General features: G+C 43.7%; 1 protein-coding gene across 2 annotated transcripts in view; it reads left to right on the top strand.

The window, feature by feature from the left end:
* The window catches only part of CFAP61 (cilia and flagella associated protein 61), a 252,631-nt gene that overhangs the window by 134,592 nt on the left and 103,076 nt on the right, over positions 1-14,963 (top strand). The window lies entirely within an intron of this gene.

Below are 14,963 nucleotides of genomic sequence, written 5' to 3'. Positions count from 1 at the left end.
AGAGGTCAGGCTGATGGGCCTGTAGTTTGCCAGATCTACTGCAGGTAGTAAGGTAGGGGGGGTCTTAGCCATGTTCACCAACAGGCTGTGTTTTTTACTCGTAGAGAGGTAACTTCAGCTCTCTTTCTACTTAGCACTTCCAAATCCAGAGGCTTCTGTATCAAGCACAGTGCAGAGTATAGCCTGCTCATCTGCTGCTTCACTGGTGAAGGCTGCATCAGAGGCAGAAATGCTTAAAGGTCTGTCTTTGCCCAGCCTGGGGATGGGGTGAGGGGACCATGCACTCTCTCTGCTGGTTAAAACCAGGCCTCTAGGGCAGCGCTGGGCTCTGCCAACACCAGCTCCTGAGCCGGAAACTGCAGGCAATGGAGAGGGATGCCTGGAAAAGTGCTGGAATAGGCAGGGACCACATGGCCCCTCCTCACCCATCTCTGATCCAAGGGATTCACAAGTCCCAGAGCTGCTGTTGTCACTGACCCACAGGCTTTTGCTCCCAGTAACACTGGCAGGAGGTAAAGTGAAAGTCAAAACCCTTGGAAAAAGGGCAGTGACCAAAAGACCTGTTCAGAAGACAGAAAAGGGAGGGTTGGGGATAGAGAAATTAAAAAGATCTTTAAAAAGTGATGCTTTGGTAATGAGACACCAAACTCAACAGATTGTACAGATCTTTGTACCCTGGCAACCCTGTTCTTTCTTGAGCTTTTGGATCAATTATGAAACAGATAACAATGCTGATGTGCCACCATTAACCTTCAAGGTCAATACTCTGTGAAGAAGAATGGAGGAGACTCATCTCCCTCCCCCCAAGTTGTTGTTTCAGGCAGTCTGCAGACTCAGGCAGACATTGCTGCATCATACTCATGCAATGGCTTTTCAGGCTTCCACAAAACAGTTGAATTCAAGCTCTTGGACTAGGATCCCCCTTCTACTTTTGTGAGCAACTTTACCCCTTAAGAGGTTCTAGCTTGAGCCATTTGGAACGGGTTTGTGAATATTCGGCACTCTATTTGGGAGATACACTTTTCTCAGTGTGTCCTTTGAGTTATATTCAGCCCCTATGATGTTTCCTCAGAAAATACAACAGACATCTGATTGTATAGATGGCACTAAAGTTTGCATGGATAGAAACAGAATTGGAAGCATTCTCGTATGCCACGGAGTCCAGTCCCTGGCATTCACAAGCTATCTTTAACTCAAGGAACCCCCATTATCATTGCTGCGACCCTCATCTACAAGTCACAGTACTGTGCCCAAAACACCAAGAGCACCCTACAACATGCAACAAGTGAAAAAAAGGGGAAACTGCTAATGCCCTGCCAGTGTAATAATGAATGAGAAGTAGTTAAAGGAAGGACATTGCCTGTGCTGCAGGGGAAGACAAAGCCCCCAACCACATAGTCAACATAAATGAAATTCTGATCCAGGGAAAAACAATAGGAGAACCTGTAAACTGTAGATGTGGTCAGTGCCCGACAGACCACACTGACAAGTGGACTAAAGACCTAACACAAGCCTAAGTTATGAATACTATGTACATTAGTCGGTATATAATCAATCATCAATAAGCTTAATCAGTAATGAGGAAGGCTGCATTTAAGCCATAAGTGGTGGCCTGGAAAAGTAGAATAAAAATCAGTTTATTGAGGCCACTAATATTAGGGCAGGCCACTTGCAAATCACTGCTCTTTGGAAAACACTTAATAGTTAGTTAAAAGTAACAACTGGTGTTTTGACTTTTGATAAGAATTGATTTGTACGTTGTCAGCTAGAATCCTATTGCGATAATAATGTGTGTCTGTTAATTGAAGTGGTACAGGCAAAATATATGCTATGTATAGAAGAGAACTGAAAGAGGGAGCTGAAGTTGCTCTGGGGATGTGAATCCAGGGATACAGAGGAAAACAAAGAGCCCACCACCAAAACCACCTGCCTTGGCCACTTTCAAGGGGTTTATGCAAAACTGCAGATGTGTGGCTAAAGCAGGAGTTCCCAAAGCCTGCTTTAGATTAAGCATTTGCAGATGATGTAACTAGCCCAGTCAAGAAAGTAAAAGAATCCGGATGTGGCAAGCAGCATTCGCACATGGTGAGAGAAAGAAACACAAAGTTCTTCTCTGAACTGCAAAAGCCGATCCAGCTACAGGAGAGTGAATGGCCCTGGACACAGGACAGTGATCAAATGCCCCAGGCAGAGGGGAGAGAAGAGGGAGAAAGAAGAAAAAAAAAGGAGAGAGACTGAACGGGGCAGAAGGAAAAATAAATGATGAGAGAATTACAGTCCAGGCCCTTTCCCTGGTGCCTCCCTGGGCAGTCACTGTGCTGTGACAAAGGTGAGCAGGAGGAAAACCAGTCCCTGGCCCTACCTGGTCCCCACAGTGCTGAGGAGCTGGGGTGCAGAGCTGGGGGTTTGCCCCAAATAGCAGGCCTTGGGTTGAAAAGGTCCTTGTGGGTTTAGCTTTATTGCTTCAGTGAAGTGCTGAGGCATATACAAATCTTTACCTCGGTAAAGGAGTTTTTGGGCCTGTCTCTACTGGAAAGGATCCGGATACAGCAACAAATGTCTCTGTATCAGTGAATCTCAGCCAGGCTACCCCTACACTGGACACTGTGCAGGGCCTGAGCAGCGCAATGCTGGAGACACAAATGAGTACAATGCTGGAGGACCCAAGGGTGGGCGCTTTGCCTCTTTCCAGGGACAGGCTTCAGCCCTGGCTGGGAAGATGAGTCACCCAGCAGCTCTCAGCCAGGGGGAGAACTACCCTTTCTCCCCTGGAAATAAAGAGCTTTCAAACTACTGATTTGCAAAAAAGATCTTTATGAACATGAATATTAGGAAGCAGTTTTCTAAATATAAGTACACAGTTTTGTTGCATTCCGTATGCTGCTAGAAGTGAGGTTTGAAACGTTAGACCGAACCTAATTAAAAAAAAGGTGGTGGGAAAAATGGGAGGAATAAAGGCAGGGTGGGAGCCCAGGTACTGCAACTTTACCCCTTGTGGGCCACCAGTTGGACTGCTCTATTTTACAGGAGAAAGTTAAGGATTTTAACAATGATGTTAAAAGAATGATGGTGCTACAAGTCATCAGAGAAGAAGCACCAGACTTTTGTTTCATTCAAGAAACCCAGCTTAAAGAGGGACGTATGAATTACATAAAAACCAAATGATTCCACACCCCATATATATCTGCAGGTGAACTGAATGGAAGAGCAGCTGCAATTATCACAGCAAAACATTTACCTTTTCAACTAAAAGAAAAATACTTGGATAAGGATGGCAGATATATACTTGCTAATGGAGCTATTAGTGAGAAATGCTACCTTTAGGGAGCATTTGTGCACCTAAAGAGGACTGGATCTCATTCCTGAAAAATCTCTCTCAAACTTTAGGAGAAATGTCAAGAGGGAAATGTTGTGTTAAGAGGAGATGGTAACTGTGAAATGCACCCAAAAATAGATAGGTCTGACAGAACTCTAATGAAGGATAGTAAATCAGACACAACAGTAAGTTTAATAGTAGATAAGCGTATATTTTGGCTCCTGGAGATGTTTAACTCCAAAAGAAAGGTTTTTATTCAACCCACACAAAGTGTATGCACAAATAAATGTGATCCTGATTTCAAACAATGCTATATCAAGAAAACAAGGTGGAATTGCCAGGTTAGTCAATGAACCAATACTGTTACTTACTAGAGATCGGGAGATTACACCCAAAATAAAAATATGGCCATTGTATACCCCACTACTGTCTGATCAGGAAGGAGTTTGAGCCATTAGAGAAGAAATCAGGTGTTATTTCACTGAAAATAATATAAATCAAATTAAAAAGAATGTTTTATAGGATGCTTTCAAGGCTGTAATCAAAGGCATCCTCATAAGTAACGAACGTCACCTGAGAAAGTTCAGAATCTGACTAATGAGATAGAAAGACCATCTAGAGCGAAAGTCCTCACACATCCATTTGCAAGACAATAAGAGAAAATTATTTAAAAATCATCATCAATGCTATATGTCACCCCAGTTAAATATGTATGATATCAGAACAGGCAAATTTTAGAAGGAGTGCAGTCAGTTTGAGGGGATTATACCATATATAATGGATATGTCTCAGTATCAAACTGTTTTGGGAAAAGTTTAGAGACATGGTAAGGGAACAAAATGCCAGCTATCAGATAACCCCTTACTGTTCTTATTGAATCCTCCTGAGAACTCTGCAACATATAAGGGTCATAGGGAACTGATCACTCATCTTCTAACAGCTGCACAACTTACACTTGCAAAAGCCTGGAAGAGAAGTGACATGCTTAATATCACAGGTTGGTTTAAAAAAAGGCTAGGAAGGTTTAGTAATGGAAAAATTGTCCTATTCCTAAGAGGAGATTTAAATAGCAGCCATCAACTACTTGAAGGGTGGTTGGAGCTAGACTGTTCTCAGTGGTGGTACATAACAGAACAAGGAGCAAAAGTCTCAAGCTACAGCAAGAGAAGTTTAGGTTAGATACAAGGAAGAACTTGCTTGGTAGGAAAACACTAGAACAGGTTATATAGAGAGGTTGTGGACTCTCCATCCTGGGAGGTTTTTAAGGCCCAACTAGACACACCTTTGGCTGAAATGATCTCGTTGAGGACAGTTCTGCTTTGAGCAGGGGGGTGGGACTGGATGACCTCTCTTCCAACCCTAATTTTCTATGATTCTATGAAACCAACCATAAATTCAAAAACTCCCTAAGAGAGACCCAGTAACTACCCTGCCATTAGAAAGAACTTCAGGGAAAGCTTGAACCTGACTACTCATAGGAGCAATGCACAGGGGAGGAGCTGCATCACTTTTCAGAGTCAAGCCTAATTAGAACGAGAGGCTTATTGATTTCCACACGTGTGTGCAATTTGCCCCCTAGGCTCAGCAGATGGTATTCCTGAAGTGATTTACAGCCCCTTTGGCTCGCCTGGACTCACAAACCCCAAGCAGAGAAGAGGTACTGATCAGCCCCAGCTGCTCTCTTTTTCTGCATGTTTATCCCTAGGCAGCCCTCCCTGTTCCCTATTAATCTCCCTGATGCTCCTCTTACTGTAATAGCTGTTTATTCCCCCTGTGGCTCAGGGTGGGAGTGTGGGGATCCTGAGTCCTTACACAAATGTTTGCACAATGATAGGGAAGGGTCTATACACTGGAATGCTTGCAGGGGAGGAAAAGGAGCTGCCTTCTGCTGACCAAATGAGAAGCAAGGAGGGCTGCAACCCATTACTGTCTACTGGAGCCTGTAGGGCTTGCAGTTCACAGTAAAAATAGATATATCCAGTCAGTAGGACCAGGACTTCTCTGAAAGCCTGGGGAAGCCCCTGCTAAGGGTGCTCAAAGGAGATTACAGGGGGTGGAGTGGTGAAGTTACACCCTGGTGTGATTCCTGCTCTACAGTTTAAAACACACAGTCCTGTCACGATACCTGAATTTCTACTCGGGTGGAGTTTGAGGGAGTGAATTGACTTTATAGCTCATTATCTACTGCTCCTTGATTCTCCACTAGTGAGGCTGTCCTTCCTTCTACAGTTACTTTGGGTTATGTTTCTCTGTTCCCCTCTCAGCATAGCCTGTAAAACTGTGTGCCTGCCTAGGAGCCTGCACTGAGTGGAGTCCTTCCAAAGGGATTGAATCCACAGCAAATCCGAGATGGGAAGGAGAGGGGCTGGGCTGAAGCAGGTGGAACAATGAGGTAGCTAGCACTGGGGCAAGAGGCAAAAGGGACTTGCAAAGGATAAAGAGGTACATTACTGCCGGGAGCCTTTCCTGGGTTCTTAATTGCAGTAGATGGCAGAGGCTGTGGGAGGTTGAACCAGTACCTGCAACCAGGGCAGCATAAGGCTGGGTATGAGTGGATCTGGAAGGGCTGTTCATACTGGGTAGAGGTGTTAGGAGCAGCTGGAGGCAGTCCTCACCTACTTTCTCTATGTTGGGGGCAGGTGGGTGTGCATGTGATCGGGGCACTCACTCCTCCAGGATCTCTTTCCCCCTGGGACCCAAAACTGCCCCCACATTGCTTGATCCCCTAAGGAGCCCCTCCTACACAGGGCAAGGTGCTCCCTACAGGTTTTGGACGGGGGGTAGGAGTAATAACTACTGCAGGGCCACTCTGGCTTCATGCTGGGGTAACTGCATGTGCAGCTGAAATGTTAGTGTGGAGGTGGTGAAGTGAGGCCTTAGCAGCCATTGACTGTCCCACTCCATAGAGGTAGCCTGCAGCTTTTCTGTAGTCTTGGAGCTACTACTCCTTTTCCTTCTTGGTTGCCCATTTTTCTCTTCTGCCGCATCTCTTCCCCAGCAGTTGCTGGCTCTCCCTCTCTCAAAGTGACAGGGCATAGGCTCCCAGTTACATCCCCCAATGTCCTTTACTGCAGTATTGGAGCTTAGTTCATCATTCCCTAGCCTCTCTTTGTACATATGACTGTTCCATACCAAGTGCAGGGACCTTGAACTTGTCCTTACTGAACTGTATTTGATTAATTTTGGACCATGTTTCCAGGTTGAGAAAGCTCACTTATCAAGCGTGGCTACAATTCCACCCAACTCGGTGTCATCTGCAAACTGGCATAGTGTGTAGTCAATCCCATCTTCTGCATAATGAATAAGAGACATTAAACAATACCAGGCCCAGGACAAACCTCTTGGGGGAACCCTGTTTGATCTCTCCTCCCAAAACGTTCACCTAGACACTATTATTTTAGCTTACTCATGAGAATGTCATGGGAGACTGTTTCAAAGGCTCTGCTAAAAAATCAAGGTCTAGCACCTATCCCTAGCAGATGCAATATCATCCCATCATGTGGATGTCAGTCTGTGTAACTGAGGGATTATAGGACCCAATTTTTCAAAGTGTTGTGGAGTTCAAAGATACAAGAAGAGGTCTCATGGGATTTATTAAAGGTTCTAGTTAGATTAGATGCCTACCTCTCTCTTACTTCACATCAGATGTCTAGTGTACTTGGGCATTTTAGTAAGTCTCCCGAGACACAATCATACTCTTGTGAGTCTGACCTTAAAGGTAGTTCCATATTGGTATGATGGCTCCAAACTGCTTACTCTTAACAAGAACCTCCCTACCGACCTGGGCCTAGACACAGCTCTGGGAGTCCTATCACACCCAACCTAGAAGACAGCTCCAATCCTTGCTCATTCTCAAACTCTAAACCTAATCCAAGCTCAGACAGCCAGAGAAACCTAAAGCCTTGCCTCAGGGAACCAAGAGCAGCCTGACCACAAGAACTATGGTGGAGAGCCCCTGAGCTGAGCTGGGAGATCTCTTGCTACTACAACCCACCCTGGAACAAAAGGAACTCACCCACCACCAGGCCTGAATCCCTAACCCTACATGGGGGAACCTCAGAGTCCTCACCCTTGCTCTTAGCATAGACTGCCAGACCAAAATCCTGGGCTGAGGCCAGACTTTTAGTAAGCTAGGCCCTACCCCTGTTGGGTTATGTGGCTTCCACCTTGGCCAGGGGTGCCTAATTAGCCCAGGACCCAGCCTGGTCTCAGATGTTATGTCTTAACCAATGCAGCTGCAGCCACTACTCTCTACCCTGCTGCCCTTTATTCCTAGCAGGTTTTCCCCAGCTCCTTGTTTTTGTGTTTGATTGAGCTTGGCGACAAGATCCCCAAAAGCTTCCTCACAGCAGTATCTTGTCATTGGTTCCAGTGTTGTGAACCAATTAGCTTTTTATCCATCTCTTTGCATATAGGTGGGGGAAGTGTCATTGTCTTCTGATTATGGGGAAAGTCCCTTTTAATCCATGATTTTGAAAACGTCCTTAATCCAACCTCTGGGGTAAACAATGACTTATTCTCTGGGGCCCTGAAAATATACATAAATGTACTATACAAATAACAATAAATGAAAGGTGGCTGAGATCACAAAATTTAACATAATGACCCAGAATAAAACATATTCCTCTTTGCGTTTAAAGACACTGGAATTATTTTTGCACTTTAAAAGGGGTTTAGGCTTAACATGTGCTTTAACTAGGCACTGAATCATGTGCTTAAAATGAAATTAGACAGGCTCATTAATGTGCTAAATCTCTGAGTTTCTGTCCAGAGGTCAGTTTCTCCCTTTTTAAATTTAAAGTATCTAAGAACAGCTTAGAAATAGTAGGGGCTTTTAAAGCCATATTTGTGTCAGAACAACTACAACTCCTGTTATCTGGCAGCACAGTATTACACAATATCCTGCACATCTGTCCTGTTTGGCAATAGCTAGCATAATGCTTGCTGTTTAATTAGGCTTTTTATCTTTACATTTGTCTGAGAACATCTGAAGCCTTCCATGTTGCCTGTCACTAATTAGTTGACTAATTAAATAGTTAGTGCTTACTTGCTGATCACAGAGCTAACATGTAATGAATGGTTTAGTGATCTTTATTGTTTTATACTATCTATCTTTGCCACATGAATTGATATACATGTGCTTCCTTTTGACTGCTTTTTCTTTCATACCAAGGCAAATCCAAAATAATGTTGTAGTCTACCATGTGTTCAGTGTCACCAGGCCTGCATCATTCAGACGTTGTTGCCTTCCATCATTTCTAGTGAATAGAGATCAAGTTGTGACAGAGATAAATAGGATAGGTCATATCTTGCCTTGTTGTTAAATCAGTGTCACAATGAATACTGTCAGTGACGGATACTAGGCATAACCTATAGGGGAAGATAGAATCAAGATTATCCATACTAGCAATTGCTTTGCATTCTCCTGCGAAAAATAATACTTAATTAGCATAGATATGTTATTACTTTGTAATGATGCAGCTTATTTAGGTTCTCCTTCAGCTTTAAAACCAGTTTATATCAATTTTAAGCCTTTGCCATTTTAAGGACAGTCATGTGCAAATATTGTACCATAGTCTTTCATATTTTGTAAATATCTGTAGATGTTCCTATTTATTTTTTTTAAATTTAATTCAGAGCAAAACATATTTTACCACACAAAGGACTTGTCCCAAAACCCAAATAAGTCTGTTAGAACAACACTTGATATTTAAAAAATGTTGAATGATTAAGCATGGTTAGTAGCATGGACATTTCATTGTAGAGCTTTGTATGTATAGAGAGCCTTAGAATTTTATGGGAATCTACAGACTGCAATTGAGAGTAAATAAACAAGCATCCCAGGTCACCACAATTCATTTATGTTATCCATTTATTTGTTAAAGTGACATTGGAAACTTTGCTTTTCAGTTCTGCTCATCATTATTTTTCCAAGTATAAGTTTTCTTAACAAAAGATGATGTAGGAAAAGAGATTTGTTATCCATAGGTTCTGCAGAGCTGTAACTGTTGAGATCTTTCAGGTAAGCTATCAGCTGCCTCCTGGTTGGTTTTGAAGTATACCAGAATTTGAAGAGGCATTAGCTGCCTGGTTAAGTTGTAATTCTGCCCCCCTGGGGTTTGATTCCTGCTTACACAGGAAACCCTTGCTATTCGCGGGTTTGGCATTCACGGTTTCAAATATTTGTGAATGCCAAACCCACATTTTAAATACAGTTTATAGTTGTTTCTTGTGGACTTTCTGAGATTGAAGTCCCCATCATGTTCTAGTTTCAGCTCTGGATCCTCAAGCAGTTCTGTCTCCCATTCTATGCAGCTGCCAGTCTTTTGGCAGGAGAATATGGCACTGTGATGGCACTGCAAAGAATATTCAATTTTGGTGTGGAGTGTTCTCCTTCTGTGTGTTCTTGTCATGCACATATGGCCCCAAATCATCAGCAAAAGCCAGCAATCTGAAGCCCATTGAAATCAACGGATGTTTTTCTGTTGACTTCAGTGGGCTTTGGATTGGCCCAGGCTAGTTTTCTCAGTCAAGAGCAATATATGCAGTATTTGTGCCCGGTAATATCTAACAGGCAAACATTTAAAAATATTAATATTAATGTTTGGTGATAACATGTAGAGAAGTATTCAGATAAAACTGGGTTTCTAAAACAGATTTCTGGCGTAAGGAAATGAGATACCATATTAAAAATGCCATGTTAACAAGTAGAATTTCCACTGGATGTTACTCAGTAAGGCTAGATACAGACAGTCAAAAAGCCTGAGGCTTTTGAATTGATTGATTCAGTCTTTGCGTGTTCGTCTAAGCTGCACAGATTAAATTGAAACAGCAGTGAACAGACATTTACCTTTGATTCAGGACATACAGCCACATGCCTGTAGTGGCTCAAGCTAGAAGCCAGGGGGTGCTACAGCATGGCTTTCTGGCTGTGTGTTCACTTCCTCTTCCTGCTGCAATGAGGTCTCTGGGATTTGCAGTCCTGAATTACAGTAGCAGGACTCTGCAGAATTGCTTATCACTTCCTCTTTCTGCTTCCAGGTACCTCTGGGATTTGTAGTCCACAGTTGCAACCAGCAGTAAGTTTGAGCAGGAGAAGGGGTGTTTATCCCCCCACCCTGGCCCCAGACCCTAGATCCCAGGTAGGGTTTGCCTGTGGGTGTGGACAGTCCCCATCTCTTCCCGTCCTGCCCCCTGCATCATAGACTGGGCTTCATCCCCAGCCAGGCTTGCCCCCCCCCACGTCAGTCACCCCTCACTGCTCCAGCAGGCCAGCCCTGCTCTGTGGAGCAGACAGCCCAGCCCAGCCCAGGGCTGCAAAGCATGCTGGGATGCTGGGGGACTGTGATTTAACTTGAACCAGGAAGGGGTCTGAGCCAGAACTTTCATAAACCAGTGTGACTCAAATCAGTTAAGTCTGATACTACATTTGACCAGGTTCATTTTAAACCAGTTTCAGCCATTTTGAAACTGGTTTATTTGCACTGAGCTTCTGTTCTGTCACAGGTTTAAATCAGTTTCTGATCACTTAAACTGGTTTAGGAGCAACTTCTGTTCCTAGCCTAAAAGTTCATGAGCCACTTTCTTGCCAAATTCACACTGCAGAAATGGAGAAGTAGCAAGAATGAAATCTTATACTCTCCAGTTGTATTTTTTAAACATGCAGCTACTCTTTGCTTACTAATAGTGTTTTTGGCAAATAAGCAATGTAAGCTTTCCCTTACCAGGGATTTCAACTCTGCCAGCTGATTAGATTTAATCCCACTCCCAAGGTCATCTACCACCAAGGTTGAAAGGCCAGGCACAGGTAACTCAAGATCAGATAGCATCACTCCTGTAACTTTGCACAAACACAGCTCAGTGGGATTTTAAAAAAATAAAAATAAACCTTGCAATATTTTCAACTGATACTGAAACAGCTGGGAAAACAGAGCTAAAAATCTGGCAAGGAAATACATCCACAATAAAGGGAAGTCCTTTATATTTTGGGAAGAAGATGAGCATTGATCAGGTCCTAAACTTTTGAAAACCATGCTGTGCACTGGTGAATTCTTAACCTTGTTAAGCATGCAGCTAAGGAGGTTGCATGGCTACCTGACTGACTGTTCCACTGTGCACATTATAAAGCATGCCTGAGCTAACTCTAATACTTTCTAAAGGTGTCTTGTTCTGTCTCATAGGCTCATGGAAGTGTTGTCCTCCTTTCAATTGTTATGGATGAAGTCACAAACCCTGAGTAAGAACTGGAAGGGGACTTCTTGGGTCATCAAGTGCTGTCCCCTGCTGTAGTAGGCAGATCATGATGTGTCATAATAACCCCTGCCATAAACTGATCAAGCTCCATCCTAAAACTGGTTAGTTGGGTTTTTTTTATGTTCAAGACCCCTGCAGGAAGGCTGTTCTTGAACTTCATGCTTCTGACGGTTTGAAGCCTTTGAATTTCCGGTTTAAACTTTATTCATGTTCCATTCATGCTCATTAGTGTTCAGGGCTAGTTTGTAGCTATGCTGTCCTAGGAGACCAGCATCTGAATTGTGGCTGAGTGAGTCATAATGTGGTCCCTACTTTTGCCTTCCTCGCAGGAGCAGTAGGGCACATCAGCTCTGTAACTGGCATAGCTTATTTCCTTCCTGCTTCACTTCAGCTGTGCTGAAAGTGTCTGGGAGCAGAGGCAAGGCTCCACACACCTCCTACCTATGACATCCACCTACACAGTAGAGGGACTTGGAACCCCACACCAATTGCACTTCCCCATCCTTCATGTGGAGCAACAATTCAAGAAGCTGTAAGACAGTAAGGAGCAACTTGTGTCCCTTTGCTCCCCTGTCCAGGAGTGTAAGCCAACTCTCAGTTGAACATACAGTGAAATTTCTGTAGAGAGAAAACAGTGGATGAAAAGGTGCTGTCATTCCAGACTCCTTTCTAATTTGGCTGGAGAAACATATAATCTATTGGTTTGCCCTTCATTTTTGCTGTCTTTGTGGTTTTTGCTTTTATCTATCCCTAGGCCTTGGGTGTTTTATTGGTTTGCAAGAAGAAATAATACAAATACCATTTATGAATATTGGAAGGATAATGAATAAAGGATAACTGTTGAGAGGACAGCTTGAAGAGAGAACCTAAGGGGAGAAGAGTTGAGTATGGAAGAACAAGAATCAGTCAGAGTTTAGAAGTAAGCATTGCAAACAACAGAGACAAATTGCAAATGGAATTAAATAATTTCCAGGAGAGAGCCAAAGATGATGGTCAGAGCTGCTAGTGGTGTGAAGGAATCAGATATAAAAGAGAAAGAAGAGAAATTTGAGATCATGGAGTTAACACAGGTGTGAAGAGGAGAGATGGAACTGAGAGCTATAAAGAACTTTGGGGTAGCTCCATGGGTGAGTGTGAAAACAATTACAGTGTGAATGACAAGTGAAGGTGAGTTGTTCAAGGAGAGCAGGTGATGATGGTAGTAGACAGGTATCTGGTAAAGACTAAGGTAACAGAGGAACCAAGATAGCCAGGGTGGTCCAGAGCCAGTAAAGAAACAAAGTAAAAGCGTAGACAATTTCACAATCTGCTAGCTGGGGAACTGGGGACCCAGAGAGTGATAGTTGATGGAACCAAATCAGCTTGGTGCGCTGTAACCAGTGGCATCCCCTAGGGCTCTGTTCTTGGACCTGTACACTTCAGTGTGTTTATAAATAATCTGGATGTGGGTGTTATAAGCGGACTGACTAAGTTTGCTGATGACACCAAACTGTAGGAAAGTGCAACCACCCCAGAAGCTAGGCTGGCAATCCAGGCTGACCTCAACAGGCTTACACGGTGGGTGGATCAAAACCTGATGGCTTTCAACACTGAGAAAAGCAAAGTGCTCCACTTTGGGAGAAAGGACCTATACCACACTTATAGGCTTGGCAGTGTTACGCTAGTTAGTGCTGCATCTGAAAGAGACTTGGGGGTCGTGATTGACCACAAGATGAACATAAGCCACCAGTGCGATGCTGCAGTCAGCAAAGCAAACAAAACTCTGGCCTGCATCTTCCAATGCATTTCAACAAGACCCAGGAAGTCATCCTCCCACTTTATTTGGCCTTGGTGAGACCACAGTTAGAATACTGTGTCCAGTTCTGGGCTCTGCAATTCAGAAAGGATGCGGCGAAGCTTGAGAGAGTCCAGAAGAGAGCCACACGAATGATTAGATAACAAGACAGCAGGCCTTATGAGAAGAGGCTGAGAGACATGGGACTCTTCAGTCTGGAAAAGCATAGGCTCAGGGGTGGCTTGGTGGCAGCCTATAAGTATATAAGGGGTGTGCACTGGAAACTGGGAGAACTTCTGTTCACCAGGGCACCCCATGGGAAGACTAGGTCCAATGGTCACAAACTCTTGGAAGACTGTTTTAGCCTAGACATAAGGAAAAACGTCTTTACTGTCTGAGTCCCCAGGGCCTGGAATAGACTCCCACCAGAGGTGGTGTTAGGCACCTACTCTGGATTCTTTTAAGAAACACTTGGATGCTTATCTTGCTGGGATCATTTGACCCCTGCTGACTGCCTGCCCTTTGAGAAGGGGGCTGGACCCGATGATCTTGGGAGGTCCCTTCCAGCCCTGATGTCTATGAAGTCTATGAAAAGAATGAAAATATGTGAAAAGCAAGAGAGTCAGTACAGTCAGCATTATGGAATTTAAATTTAAATTGAGATATGGGTAGGAGAGGAGAGAGAAAGCCAAGCATTAAAGTTAGAAGGGAACAGGCCGTTTTTACATATGCTTGGAGGGGAGGGGAGGAGAGGGTCACTTTAATTAGAGTGGGTCCGAGAGCAGCGTCTTGTGCATCAGGGTTCCTGTACTTCAAAATGGCAGCAGGGGCACTTTATCTAAGGCTCATCGAATGAGCTTTAGTTAAAGCACCCTCGCCACCATTTTGAATTGTGGAGACACTGATACACAAGACGTGGAGGCTGGCTGGAGTGTGCTACTTAGCACTCTCCAGCAGACTTGATTAATTGAGTCTGCTGTAACACGCTGTAATTACAGTGCGTTGTAGCAGCCTCCAAGCATGTGTATAGGCTCCTCAGATCAGAGGAGCCAAGAGATAGACAAAATAAAGGAGGAGAAAGGAAGAGAATGTGACAGGAGAGGGAGAGAACCACCATGGCTTTTGATGATTAAGAGGAGAGACCATGAGAAAGAAGAAAAGCTACATTAGCTGAAATCCAAGCAGAAAACCAGAAGTTACTTAGAGGAAGAAGGAAACAGGAAAAAATGTATGGATCAAAATGAATTTGCTGCAAATGCAGTAGGTCCAGGGGCATCAGAAAGAAAGAAGGAGCTACAAATGTTCAGATTAAGCTTAGTGGGGATAAAGCCTGCTACACAAAACAGAGAATTGCTATTAAGTTAGAGGATGGTGGTGGCACAAGAACCAGTAGGTATAAATTAGGCCTCAATAAATGTAGGGTTGATAACAGAAGATGCCCAACCCTCCAGGCTGTGAAGTGCTGAACAGTTTTCCAGAAGAAGTTGGGGATGGGGAAGAAATAACTCTAATTGTTTCAAAGATGAAGCTTGATAAGTTTATGAAGGGGATTTATATAATGTGTGGTGCCTGTGATAGTAGGATACTGAACTCCAAGACTCAGCAATTCCTCCCAGTTCT

This window comes from Gavialis gangeticus, unplaced genomic scaffold (assembly GCF_001723915.1).
Source record: "Gavialis gangeticus isolate Ggan-Ray unplaced genomic scaffold, GavGan_comp1, whole genome shotgun sequence".
Taxonomy (NCBI): domain Eukaryota; kingdom Metazoa; phylum Chordata; order Crocodylia; family Gavialidae; genus Gavialis; species Gavialis gangeticus.
Note: the sequence above shows the minus strand (reverse complement) of the source record. Positions and strands in the feature narration are given on the sequence as shown.